Source organism: Talpa europaea, assembly GCF_964194135.1.
Source record: "Talpa europaea genome assembly, chromosome: 14".
Classification (NCBI taxonomy): Eukaryota; Metazoa; Chordata; class Mammalia; order Eulipotyphla; family Talpidae; genus Talpa; species Talpa europaea.
Genome location: NC_140082.1, coordinates 671,769 through 684,883, shown reverse-complemented (window position 1 = coordinate 684,883; position 13,115 = coordinate 671,769).

The window sequence follows — 13,115 nt, the reverse complement described above, 5'->3', positions numbered from 1 at the left end:
GGAGGAGAGGGGAGGAGGGAGGGGAGGAGGGAGGAGAGGAGGGAGGAGAGGGGAGGAGGGAGGGGAGGAGGGAGGAGGAGGGGAGGAAGGAGGGGAGGGGAGGAGGGAGGAGGGAGGGGAGGAGGGAGGGGAGGAGAGGAGGGAGGGAAGAACGGGGAGGGGAGGGAGGAGGGGAGGGAGGAGGGAGGGGAGGGGAGGTGAGAGGGAGGAGAGGAGGAGAGGAGGAGGGAGGAGAGGAGGGAGGAGAGGAGAGGAGGGAGGAGAGGAGGGAGGGAGGAGGAGGAGAGGAGAGGAGGGAGGAGAGGAGGGAGAGGAGGAGGGAGGAGAGGAGAGGAGGGAGGGAGAGGAGGGAGAGGAGGAGGGAGGAGAGGAGAGGAGGGAGGAGAGGAGGGAGAGGGAGGAGGGAGGAGAGGAGAGGAGGGAGAGAGGAGGGAGGAGGAGGGAGGGAGGAGAAGAGGGAGGGAGGAGGGAAGAGAGGGGAGGGGGAAGGGAGGAGAGGAGGGAGGGAAGGGGAGGGAGGAGGGGAGGAGGGAGAGGGAGGAGGGTGGAAAGGAGGGAAAAGAGGGGGAGGGGAAAGGGAGGGGAGGGGGGGGGGGAGGGGAGAGGGGAGGAGGGGAGGGGAGGAGGGAGGGAGGAGAGGAGAGGAGGAGGGAGGAGGGAGGAGAGGAGAGGAGGGAGGGAGGAGGGAGGGAAGAGGGAGGAGAGGATAGGAAGGAGAGGAGAGGGAGGAGGAGGGGAGGAGGGAGGGGAGGAGGGAGGGAGGGGAGGGAGGAGAGGGGAGGAGGGAGGGGAGGAAGGAGGGGAGAGGAGGGGAGGAGGGAGGGGAGAGGAGGGGAGGGGAGAGGGGAAGGGGGGGAGGGGAGAGGGGAGGGGAGGAGGGGAAGGGGGGAGGGGAGGAGGGGAAGGGGGGAGGGGAAGCCCAAGGGCCCGGGCAGGCTGGCACACCCTCCCCCGCACCCGGGCAGCACTGGCTGGACGAGGGGGCTGGGGTGGCCCCCCCTGCTCGCAGCCGCCCGCCCCGCGCCCCTCCAGCAGCACCACGGGCCGGGTGGCTTCAAAAGGCAGAAGCCAAAGCCAGGGCCGCGGACATGACGACGCTGCTCGCGAGGAGCAGGGCAAGGGCAGAACTCTCCGGAAGCCGGTGTCCCACCGGGTCGCCCATCACAGGCCAGCGCGGCCAGTGCCCTGCACAGGTGCCCAGAACCAGGGCCCCTCCTGGAGCTGCCGCTGCTGCGGCCTGGGGGGAGGGCAGGGGAAGGCCACGCCCCCACATCACTGCATCCCTGCGCGGGGGCACGTGCGGCTCAGGGACCCCCTCCAGCCCACCCACACCCTGGCTGGCAGCCTCCAGCACCCGGGAGCCGGCGGCCTGGGTTCTGGTCACACGCCCTTACAGAGAAGAGGACACCCCACAGTGCCCACCCCCATGGTCACCCCTGGAGTCCCTCCCCCAGCTGCACCCCGGAAGCGGGAATGCAGATGTCTGGTCCCCAGCCTGGGTCAGAGACGACCCCCGGGAGCTGCAGCTGGTGTGGAAGCTTCGCCTGCCACCCAGACACCCGCCAGCGGAGGCGGAGGGGCGGCCTGGGGCGGCCTCCTGTGCCCGCAACCAGCCCCGGCAGCCTGGGAAGCTGGTGTCGCGCGGCCCGACAGGACCCGCAGGCTGGTCCCCCACACTGCTCTGGGGTGGTGGGGCACCCCGTGTTCAAACGACTCCCCGGGCCTGTGGACCGGCCAACCCTCCTGACCCAGTTTGCCATCTTCTCAGAAGGGAGAACGTGAGTGCCAGCCGCGTCCCAGGAAAACCCTGGCTGGGAGCGGCGCCCTGCGGCCAGCCGAGCAGCCCTGACCTGGGCACCCCACACCGCACCTGGGCCTGCTGCCACCCCCACACAGAGCCCACCGGGGGTCCGAGCCCACATCGCAAGAGCCATGCCACGTGCCAAGACCTGAGGCCTGGAACGCCAGGCCCGGGACAGGAGCTGCCCCCAGAGGGCCCGCCAGGCAGGCAGGAGGCAGAGGGGCCGGCGTCTGGGTGGGGGAGGTGGTTGTGTTTCACGAGGCCCCCCAGAATGCTCACGCTGCAAATGGGGTGAGTCCGCGATGCTCCGCCTTCACTCCTGGCTGGGAAGCTGGGGTTGCTCGGCACCCACCCACGCCCAGCTGGCATGCCCCGCGCTGCCCCCACCGGGCAGGCGAATCCCACGCGCACAGGGCCGGGCCTGCTGCCCCGACATTCACTGCACCCAGGGGCGGGCGGGTCTCCCTGGGACTGGAGGGGCGCAGGAAGCGCAGGCTGGGCCCTGCCTCCCCCCAGGGCCCCTCACTGCTGCATCCCCCTAAGAGCCTGTCAGGCTGAGACCCAGCCCCGGGAGCCCCAGCGGCCGGCCCCCTTGGCCTGAGGAAGGAGGGCGAGGGGTGATGGGGGAGACCCTGGCCCAGCCCCGCTGGAGGGGGGGGCGCAGGGGGCCCTGGGGCAGGAGCGGCTGCTGGGACAAAGGCCTGGGCTTCGGAGGGGGCTCCCTCCATCCAAGTCCCCCAGTGTAAACACCGCGTCTCCAGGGAGAATGGGGCCGGGCACGTGCGGCCCGAGCCAACAGGGGTTCAAGTCCCCCCCGGACGTGAATTGACAGATTCCGAGGTGCCGGCCGGCTCAGCGCCCCAGGAGGAGCCCAGCCGGTCGGGGGCTGCTCCCCGGAACCCGCCGCCCGCGGGGGAGGCCTGGGGGCCGCGGGCCACAGCGCCGGGCGCCCCCCGCGGGGAGCAGCCCCTCTCGGCGCCGGCCCATCGCAGGACCGCGCCCCGCGCCGCCCCCGGCCCCGGCCCGCGCCCCGCCCCGCCCCGCGCCCCCACGCCCCCCCTCCCCCCGCGCCGAAGGGCGTCCTGCCCCCGCGGGAATAAACTTCGCGCCGGCGGCCCGCGCGCCCGCAGCCTACCTGGTACCGGGCGCCGGCGGCCCGGGCTCCGCGGAGGCCGCAGCGGAGGGCGCGGGGCGGGCGGGGGCGGCGGCCGCGAGCGGGGCGGGGCGGGGCGGCGGGGGCGCGCGGCCGGGGGCGCGCGGGGGGCGGGCGCATCTGCGCCGGCTCTGGGGACGAGTCACCGCCGCGCGGCGCGGAGGGGGAGGGCGCGAGAGCCGCGGCGCCTGGCCGGCCTGCCAGACGTCAGCGGGGCGCGCAGGCACGCGCACTCGGGCGCGCGCACAGGCGCGCGCACACTCAGGCTCGTGCGCACACAGGTGCGCACACAGGCACACGCACACAGTCGGGCTCATGCACACACGTGCACACGCAGGCATGCACGCACGCAGGCACGTGCACACAGGCTCCTGCACACACAGGTGCACACGCGCACACACGCACACCAAGGTGCTTGCCTCTCTTTCCCAGTTTCCTTTTCACGGAGCTGTGGTCAAAAGCCGGGATAGAAACGGAGGCAACCCCGTGGCCCCAGCCAGGCAGGACGTGGGGTGGAGGAGCCCCTGGACAACGCGCGCCCCCGTAGCAGCCCACCGGGCCCTGCTGGAGGCCAGGCTCTCTGGGTGACTTCCTCCCGGCGGGGAAGAAGCTCAAGGGCTCCAGGAAAGAAGTGGTGGCAGGACCCCAAGCTGCTCTGACTGACCCCGGGGTCCAGCTCCCCCGGCACCCGAGGCCCCAGCACAAAAAAAAGTGAAAGAAGGTTTCACAGCCTCCCCTCCCTCCCGCACCAGAGTGCCAGCGGCTCACCCAGCGGGCAGGCGCTTGCACAGGGGCTTGCACAGGGACCCGCACCACGCAGGGACCCCAGGAAGACCCCGGTCCCGGCGCCAGAAGCAGTAGAGGTGCGCCCACAGGGCACCCTGCCGGCCCCCAGGGCTACTGCTGCCTGGCCGGTGCACAGACTCGCTTCTCAGGCTTCCAGACAAGCGCCGGGGAGGGGCTCGGGGGCCATGTGGGGCCCAGCACACCCTCCGCAGTGCCCGAGTGAAGTGGCGAGGGACGCTGCCTCCCAGGCCACTCCCTGCGTCCTGGAGAGTGGGCTCTCCCCACGTCCTGGAGAGTGGGCTCTCCCCAGGCGGACACTCGCTCCCCAGAGAGCGCCTCATCTGCGGCAGGCTGCGGGGGCTCTCACCCCGGGCTCGGGCTCGTGCTCACTAGCCAGGCCCATCTCCATCCCCAAAGAGGCGCTGGGCACAGCCACCTCCCTCCTCTCTTTGCGGAGCAGCGGGCAGCTCCAGACAGACACGCAGCACGGCCACGCCACGGAGGCCGTGAGGCAGCAAGTCCCCACTGGTAGGTGGGGCGCGCCCCGGCCGTGGAACACTCCGCAGCCATCAAGATAGACGGCACCTGACACGCCGTCAGGTAGATGAGCCCTGAGGACACCGCGCCAGGAGAGCCAGCAGGAGACCACGCGGCGCTGCAACCCCCGGGGCAGCACGGAGCCGGTCTGGAGGAGGGGCCGGGAGCACTGTCCGTGGGTTGGGGTTTCCTCCAGGGGCCATGGAAAGGATTCGCAAGCAGGCAAGGGCGGCAGCGGGGCACCGGCAGCGCGTGCCGAGTGGCGCTGACCCCTTCTCTCTGAACGGCTCGTCTTGGGCAGTTCTCACCCCACGGCCGCCCGCGCCGCACGCCCGGGCCTCTGCCCCCCCCCCCGTCTGCGCACGAGGCCCCCTCACTTCTCCTAAGCCGGCCGCCCACGATGCGAGAGCCCCGTGTGGGTGGACGTCACCGCAACTGAACGAGGGGGTCGGGCGGGAGTCGGGAGTCTCAGGCACTGGGGTCCACACCGGCGCTGACCCTGAGGGGCCAGCACGCCCGCCCACCGTCGTCCCTGCCCCCAAGAAAGCCTCTGGCCAGCGGCCACGGGGGAGCCCAGGAGAGGCCGGCACCGCGCACCTCGAAGGCGCCTGCTCAGGGCAGGGAAGGGCGTCCCCCGCGGCCTCCGCCGAGGGCGCGTTGCTTTCTCGCTCTCTGGACTTGCCGGTCGTTTAGGTGACTGTAGTTTGGGGAGCAGAAGCCACCCCTTAGGCAGGCACGGCCTCAGCCGCCACCTCGCTCCCGCCGCCGGGCAGTGCTCCCCAGTGCTCCAGCCCGGCCCAGGCGGCAGGGGCGGGGCGGGCTGCTGGGACACGGCGACGATCAGGCGACGATCGTCCTGCCAGGGTCGTCCTGCTGCTCGTGCGAGCGTCTGACGTGGTGCTGCTGGCCGGACGGCACCTGCACTCACCGTTTTTTGAGGACTCTCCGTACAGGGGGACTCGTTTTTGAAGCAGTCCCAGGGAGACTGTGAAACCAGGGAGCCACACCTGTCCCCACGGGCGTCGCCAGCCCAGCCGTCCGGGCTGGGCCAGTCCCCTGCCCTGCGCCAAGGGTGGGGGCCAGCGGCCACGGGTCTGGGCGGGAAACCCAGTCACACTGCCTGGGGGCGGGGGACGCCCCTGGCTCGAGCTCAGAGTTCACGGGTGGGGGTTCCCGGAGCCTGTGGGTGAGCTCTCCGCGGGGGCTCCTGAGCGGTCTGTCGCCGGGAGGGCGCGAGGGTGGAGGGTGGAGACGCCTCCGAGGGTCGGCCGCCCCAGCCACGGCTACCGGGGAGCCCCACAACCGTGCCTGCGCGGGCAGCGCCAGCGGGGAGGGCAGGGCGGGCCTGGGGCGCTGTGAGAGCAGATGCTGAGCTGGGGACCAGCCCCTCCCCGGGAACCTCTGTCTGGAAAGCGCTCCCCTCACCCTGGCGGGCCCAGGCGGGGCTCAGGCGCTGGACCCCGGGAAGCCACGCTCGCCCCGGCCTGGTCTGCAGGCAAGGCACCGCCGCGCTCCAGGCTGGGCCAGCGGGCAGCCGGCGAGGGGGCGGGTGGGGCACTGCGCTCGGGGCGCCGTCGCGGACAGCGGGCCCGCCGGGCCGGGAGGACGCGCCAGACAGCCCGGGCGGCCTCTTTCTGCCCTGCAGAAGCTCGGGCCCTCCGCGGGCGCCTGGGGCCTGCAGGGGTGGGGCCGCCGGGCGGAGGGCGAGCCGGGTGGGCAGGGCCGGCTTCCAAGGCGCGAGGACCCGGGCGACTTCCACGCAGGGCACGGCCGCCCGGGAGGGGCGAGGCCCAGACGGAGCTCGCGGGGGAGCCGGCGCTGGCGTCCTAGAGACCCCCGCCAGCTGGTGTGATGACCCCCCAACGGGAGGCAAGACTTTTTAAAACCAAGGAAGCTGTTCCTGCTTTTTGTTTAAAACAGGTGCAAGCCTGGCTGCACGGTGTCTGGACGTTGTTAAGGTAAACGTGAAATGGAAACAGCAGGCCCGGGAGCCCGGGACGCTCGCTGAGCTGCCCGCGCCGGGGCGCCGCGGGGGACGAGCCGGGCAGGCTGACCGCGGCCGGCCTCGCGGGGCCTTGAGCTACCCGGACGCTTCTCGGCAGCCAGAGAGGGTGACGGCTCAAAGTGACGGTCAGAAAACGGGGTGATTTTCTTAAATCTTCTTCTATAAAAGCCAGCCCCCGGGGAATGGAGCTTGTCAGCACATAAAGGAAACGAGGCAGCTGGGAGAAGCGAGGCGCCCCTTTTCCCGGCATCCTGTAAGGAAGTTTTTGACCACGACAGACCCTGGCCATGATGACAGCGGCTGATGCCATCTTATGGCGAGGAGATTCGGGCTCTCTGCACGGGGAGAAGCACCATAAACAAAGGCAGACCCGTCACAAACCTGGACAAACCACCCGCAACACTTCCGGGGGCCCAGGATTTCTGGGCGCTTGCTCAATTTGGGAGACCCCGCTTGAGAAAAAAAAACGAAAACCAAAAACGTCCCACCCATACAAAATGCATATGAAGCACACAAATGCAGTTGTTCATAGAGAATTAGAAACCAAATCACAGAAAATCCCAGACTTGAAGATGCTGGCAAACCCCACAAATATGCAAAGCCCAGAAAAACGGCATCGTCCTTACGAAACCGGCCATCCGACGAGAACCGTGGACGTGGAGCACTGCTCTCTTCTGGGACGTTTCCAAGACCGGCTCCCATCTCCCTATTTCCAGCTCTTTCCTCACCCACCACCCATCTGCTTCCCATACCTAAGATGGGCCCGCATCACAGTGAGCTGCTGGCCGTGAAGGCTCACTCAGCGCCGCGAGCGGGAGCAGGGGGGCAGAGAGACAGCCCGCCCCTGCCGTAGGGCCACGGCGACTGACACCCACAAGTGACAGACCCGCCCACACACCCCCCATGAAATCCAAACTGAGCGCCAGCCCGACTGGACGTCCTCGTGTCCAGATGTCAAAAATGCCACAGCCGAACCACAGGCGTGTGAAGGAGAGTCTCCAGGCAGAGACACAGTCCCCAAGAGGGTTGCAGTTAAAACAGCTTAGGTGAGGGCCTTTTGTGGGGTCTTTCCCCACTAAAGTCATGTGGGAGGTTTATGAAGGTGTCACCAAAACGCCAGCTGCAGAGCTATCATGGAAGTGCTGCCTCTCGACACACGGAGGATTCAATCACTTAACGTATAAAGAGCTCCTACAAATCAACAAGAGTGTTACCCAATAGAAAAATTAGGGTATAAATACACAGTTCGGCACCCCCAACTTAAAGAAAATGAGGTGTGGCTACAATGCAATCTCCAAAACATGTGAAATGGAAAAAGTGGTATATATTCTTCCTTCTCTGACCTGCCTCTTAAAAGAGAATGTACATGTTATGAATGCGTGTGTGTGTGTGTGTGTGTGTGTGTGTGTGTGTGCGTGTGTAGAAAGAGAGAGAGAGAGAGAGAGAGACTTGTTTTGAGAAGCTGGGAGTGATGCCTCTGAAGAGAGGGACTGGGGAACTAAGAATTTGAGAGCGAGAGACCCCCTTCCCGGGAGTCTTTTTCCACAACGCGGTATTTATGAAAACTCACTGAACTGTAAATCAAAAAGGGTAAATTTTACTGTATTTCAATAAGTTATTCTATAGGTTTTTAAACACTGTTAGTAAGCAAGTACCGTGCACACAGTTAACATGTCCTCTCCACGCAGGTGTATGCCCAGAACTGGCGCACTGAAGAGGGGAGCCCTTGGTGAGCGCTAACTTTGGCTCTGGGGTGGAACAGAAGGGACCCAGAACCACGTGGAACGCAGAGACAGCTGTACAGGGTTTGACACGTGTGACTATCACTCTGGGGAGCAGGTTTACCCCACGATCTTGTGTGACCTTCAAGTTTGACAACATCCAACTAGCACCATAGAAGGACCAGCACAAGAGCAGCCTAAGACACCCAGGAGACATGCAAACAACCCCTGGAGGGGCTGGCATCTGCTGTGGATTCACGCACCCCCAGGTCTGCCCGGGCCCATGACCAGCCCCCGGCTCCTCCCAGGGCCCTTGCACACCTGGCAGCGTGGCCAGGCAGGAGAGCTTCCCGCCAAGGCGGCCACCTGCAGCGAGAGGCTCTGTCCTGACACCGGCGCCCCTCCAGCAGCAGAAGGGCAGGGGGGTGGGGCAGCAGCCTCAGGGGCTCCCAGGGAAAGCCTGGAAACAGCCCTGGACTTGGAGGCAGGGGGACAGGGGGCCCGAGGGGTAGGGCTGGGGGCTCGGGAACAGGGCGCAGGCGGCAAGGGCAGGGCCAGGGGAGGCCCCGACGGGAGCAGGAGGGGCAGCTAAGGCAGAGCCCCCCCCACTGTCATCACCTGCGCATTTACACTCCCTGCCCCGTCTCCTGCGTCCCCTTCCCTGCGCCGGCCCGGGTCCTGGGGGTGGAGGGGGGGGCGCGCTCATGCCCAGGCCCTCGGAGACCGCTGGCGCCACGTAACTTGCTCGGAGCCCCTCCATTTGCTGCCGGGGCCGCCTTTCTCCCACCAGGACGCACCGCGCGTTTCATCCGCGCGTCCACTGAGGGGGCTCTGGCTGCCCCCGGCCCCGCCTATTGCGGGGAACGCTGGCTGTAGAGCATGGGGGGGGGGCGCTGACGGGGCACGTACAATTAATAAATTGAATCTGATGACACTGAAAATCCCAGAGACGGATGGACGCGTCTCCCTGAGTGAGCCGAAGCCTAGGCCCGGGGCAGGGCCCACGCCGCCGCCCTCAGTGTGGACAGTCCGGGCCGGGCGCCCACGCCCTGGGGTCTCGCGCCCCTGCTCACCCCGCCACACTCCTCCGCCTGCCTGGCTGCTGGCGAGAGAGAACCGCTGCGGCAGAGACATGGGCCCGCCCGCCGGCCCGCGCCAGGCCACACTCTGCGCATGGTCAGCACGCGGGAGACACAGCCTGTCGCGCCGGCCACAAGCGGGAGGTCCCACGGCTCGGAGGGGCCGTGCAGGAGCCGGGCCCCACCCGGCAAGCCCCCAGGCCCGACCCCACCCTCCTCCTGAGAAGGGCCACCCCACTCCCTGGCGCCCAGCCCCGCCCTTGGGGTGAGAAGTCTGTGGCTGGGCCTTTTAATGGAAACAACTCAACATTTTCTGGATTATTCCAATGACTCCCAAACCAAAGCCACGGGATATAAGGGCGCAACATCCGTTTCAGCTTTTAAAAAAAAGTCTCAACCCTCTTTGGAAAGGAAAAGCAGTCAAAATGCAGAGCGGCAGCTGGAGCGGCGGCTCCCACGTACCCCCCGCCCCCCAGGCGGAGTCCAGGGGTCCCGACACCTCCCCTTCCAGGGCAGGCAGCCGCTCACTGTCCACCTCTCAACAGACCCTGCTGTCCCCACGAAGGATGACCAGCCCACCACAGCCCCGGCCTCCACCCCCGCGCCCCGAGAAACGCACCAGCAGTGTCCCCCCAACACACAGTCTGCTGGCCCAGCACAGCACTTCCACTCTGCGCCCTTGGTGCTGACTTCGTGGCGACCACCCCCGGGCACCGTGGACCCCGAGCCTGGGGCCGGCACCCCCGGAACCGCCTGCGGGTGTCTGGGCATCTCACCCCAGCACAGGCCCACGTGGAGCTGAGCGGACAGTCAGCATGTCCCCCAGAGCCAGGGGCTCCCAGGGCGCGCTAGAGGTGACGAAGGGGCTTCTCCAGGACCGTGGCTGATCAGGGCGCTGACTGCAAACGCCCCCATCTGGTGCACTGCCATCCGGGATTTAGCATTCTTAGGCCACAAGAGAGAGAATTCTAGAAAAAGATTCCCTCATCAAGAATTCCCAAGTGTGAGAGACAAACATGTTTTCAGTGTCCAGAGGGGGCGGGGAGGAGCGAGGCTTGTGGCAAGCGAGAGAGCTCAGACCCCACTGAAAGTAACTAGCTCTTTTCAAGCTGCGGGAACCCAACCAGACACGCGTGCCCCCTGGTGAGGACCCTTGCCCTTCTGGTTTCTGGAGGAAACCTCTTGACAGGCTAGCGGGGATTTGGTCATCCGACCTCAGTTGCGGCCACAGTGCCTTTGCATGTGCCTCAGGCTGGCATGTAATTTTGCACCTTCCGGGAATCTATGCACCAATAATTAAGATCCTAAAGCTTCTAGGGCAGATCCTGTAGAGTAGGGAAATCATCCAAATGGGGAAATCCTGAGTTTCAGGAATAGACCAGTTGACATTGAAATTTTGGCATTGTCAAAACCAGCCCCGCCAAGGGGCTGAGTGGGGTCACAAGGAAAGAGCAGCAAACCCAGGTCAGGGCCCGTCTGTGGATAACTGACTGGGACTCATCCTGCGAGGCCAGGCCACACAAGATGAGGGGCTGGAGCACCCTCCAGATTAAAGGAGGCCTGAGGACCACACTCAGACGTGGTCCCCGCGGGGAGGCCAGGGGCAGCGGCGGGAGGGGCGCTAGGGAATATCTCCCGCTCGGTGTGGATGGACAAGTGAAGGATGAGGGGGGGGTTCTGAGAACGGACATGAAGGAGTTCTTTATGTTACTCTTGCTTTTTTATTTTCTGTGCATTAAACTATATCAAAAGAAAGCTATTTAACTGCTGAAGTAGAATAGTAGAAAAATTTAGAAAAAATAGTGGAGACATCCCCAAATGGCCCAAAGACAAAGCTCTGGCCCGTGAGCCGCCCCTGGAGCAGGTGTTTGGCGGGTCCACTGACGCACACGCCGGACGCAGAGAGCTCACCTTGAGCCACCTGTTGGTCCCACGGACTCTCGCTCGCCCTCCAGGGCTCAGATTTCCAGGTGCCTGTCCGGGCTGGCCTCCAGGCCACCCGCTGTGGGGGTTGGTTTCTCGGCGGAGTCCATGACCTTGTCGAGTGGGGTGTCCTTCTCCCAGAGGAGACACAGCGGAGCCATTGTCCTAAAACCGAAAAAGGGAGAAATACTGAATGCTGTGAAAACTTGGTTTGGCCGGGGTGGCCAGAGAGCTACTCCTTGCTGATATCCGCTCATCCCTTTCTTCTACACGAACAGATACTGAGCCTATAGGGCAGGCCCGACTCGGCTGGAGCCGCTGGAGCGCCTGGAGCCATGAGCAGGAGACTGAAGGGGTCTGGGAGAACATCTGCTTTCTCACAAGAGGATAGCTGAGGTCAGAGCGACCCCTCGTTCTCCTATTTCCTGTTCTGCACACGGCGGTGATGGCCGGCACCATGGCAGCCATCTTGTGATCATGAGGGAAAGAGCAGGTGAACCATTAGTCACTGCTGGCAGCTGCCTACGTGCAAACTTCTCATGCGAGCAGAAATAAAACCTCGCCTGTCTATGACACTATGTTTGTCAAGTCCTGTTTTAATTAATACAGCATTTTTTTTCCTCTTTCACCTTAGGTTCCAGAGAACAGTTACAACAAAGTCGGTGGCATTGTATCCTCTTAGGGTTCCTCCCTTTTTGCTTCTGACAAGAAGCTAATTTTCAAGCAAAGTCTGGGCTGAAACCTTAGATCCTGATTCAGGCAAACTCTCACCAGGAGGGTTCTTTGTACAAAGCTGATGATTCCAACTTTCCTTCCCCAAACTGAATATTTTCCACTTCTGTTTAATTATTAATACACTGCAGATATATTTAAGATGCGACCCTAGCATAAAGTATATTTAAAACCCCAGCAAGGATTCCCATTACGCTGATAAATAAGGAATGAGTTGCCTGGCCTGGCCCTGACTGCTGGCTCCCACCGCGCGCTCCCTTGCCGATGGCTTGGGTCCAGTCTGTTTGTCCAACTGCTTGGAGCTCACGAGGCTCAGGGACTGATGATGGGGCTCCAGGGGGAAAGGCAGGGTCAGTGCCCACTCGGGAGCTGTGCTCAGGCTCGTGATAAGGCAGACTGCTGAGAAGCTGGTTCCAAAAACAGAGTCTGCAGCCTGACTCAACCGGGCCCATCAAGTGACAGAAGCGGCGCCCAGCTCACCCCCAACCCGGCGCCTGGAACAGCGACAAGAGGCACCAACACGCCCGGCACCCAAACAGGAAGACGCTGGAGCAGCTGGGGAAGGTCTGTGCCCGGCGTACCCTGTCACCAGCCCGTTTCCTGCAGGTGTTCACGTGGGTTAACAGATTATAATGCCCAAAGCCCAAAGAAGTGGCGCGCTCTCTGGTCACAGTGGGCAGCGAGGGGGGAGCACGGGGAGGGCAGCCCTGGGGCCAGGCAGGGGTCGCACCCTTCTGCACCTCTGGCCCTGGGGGCAGTGTCCCCTCATTGGGTTTCCTTGTTTTGTGACCAGCCTGGCCTCAGTGGACTTGTGTCCCCAGGAGAGCGCTCCCTTCCAAGTCCTGTTCCAACGACAACTCAGCACAGTCTCGCAGAGACCCAGCGCCGAGGCTGTCCCTCCACCGGTGCGCGCCGCCCCTGCATCTGGATCCCTTGGACATAAAGCAGGTGACAGTCGATCATTTCTTAGCAACTCGTTCTGGGAGCACAGCTCCGCGACAGGCTGACCCGACACATGCTGCTCTTGCTTTGCCGCCCAACTGCCCACGACGCGCCCTCCGCTCCAGCCAGCTGGGCCTCGGTGCTCTCTGCCCTGCTGTGCCATTGTCACTGTCCCGCTATCCCTGCTGGGCTCGCAGGAGGCTCTGCTGGGGCTCTCTGCTGGGGGGTCAGGTGTCACCTCAAACACCATCACTGATGGAGAGCAACAGTGCTTTCCCACATTCCCATTCGGGAGACACGGTCTGGATGGCACCCCGTGGCGTGGGACGCTCAGGCGTGCACGTGGGTGTGCAACTCAGCTGTGCGGCATTTCTGCAGTTGCCAAGATGGACGAACAGTGAGGGGGTTCACAGAGAGCGGCGGGGCTGGTGGGCAG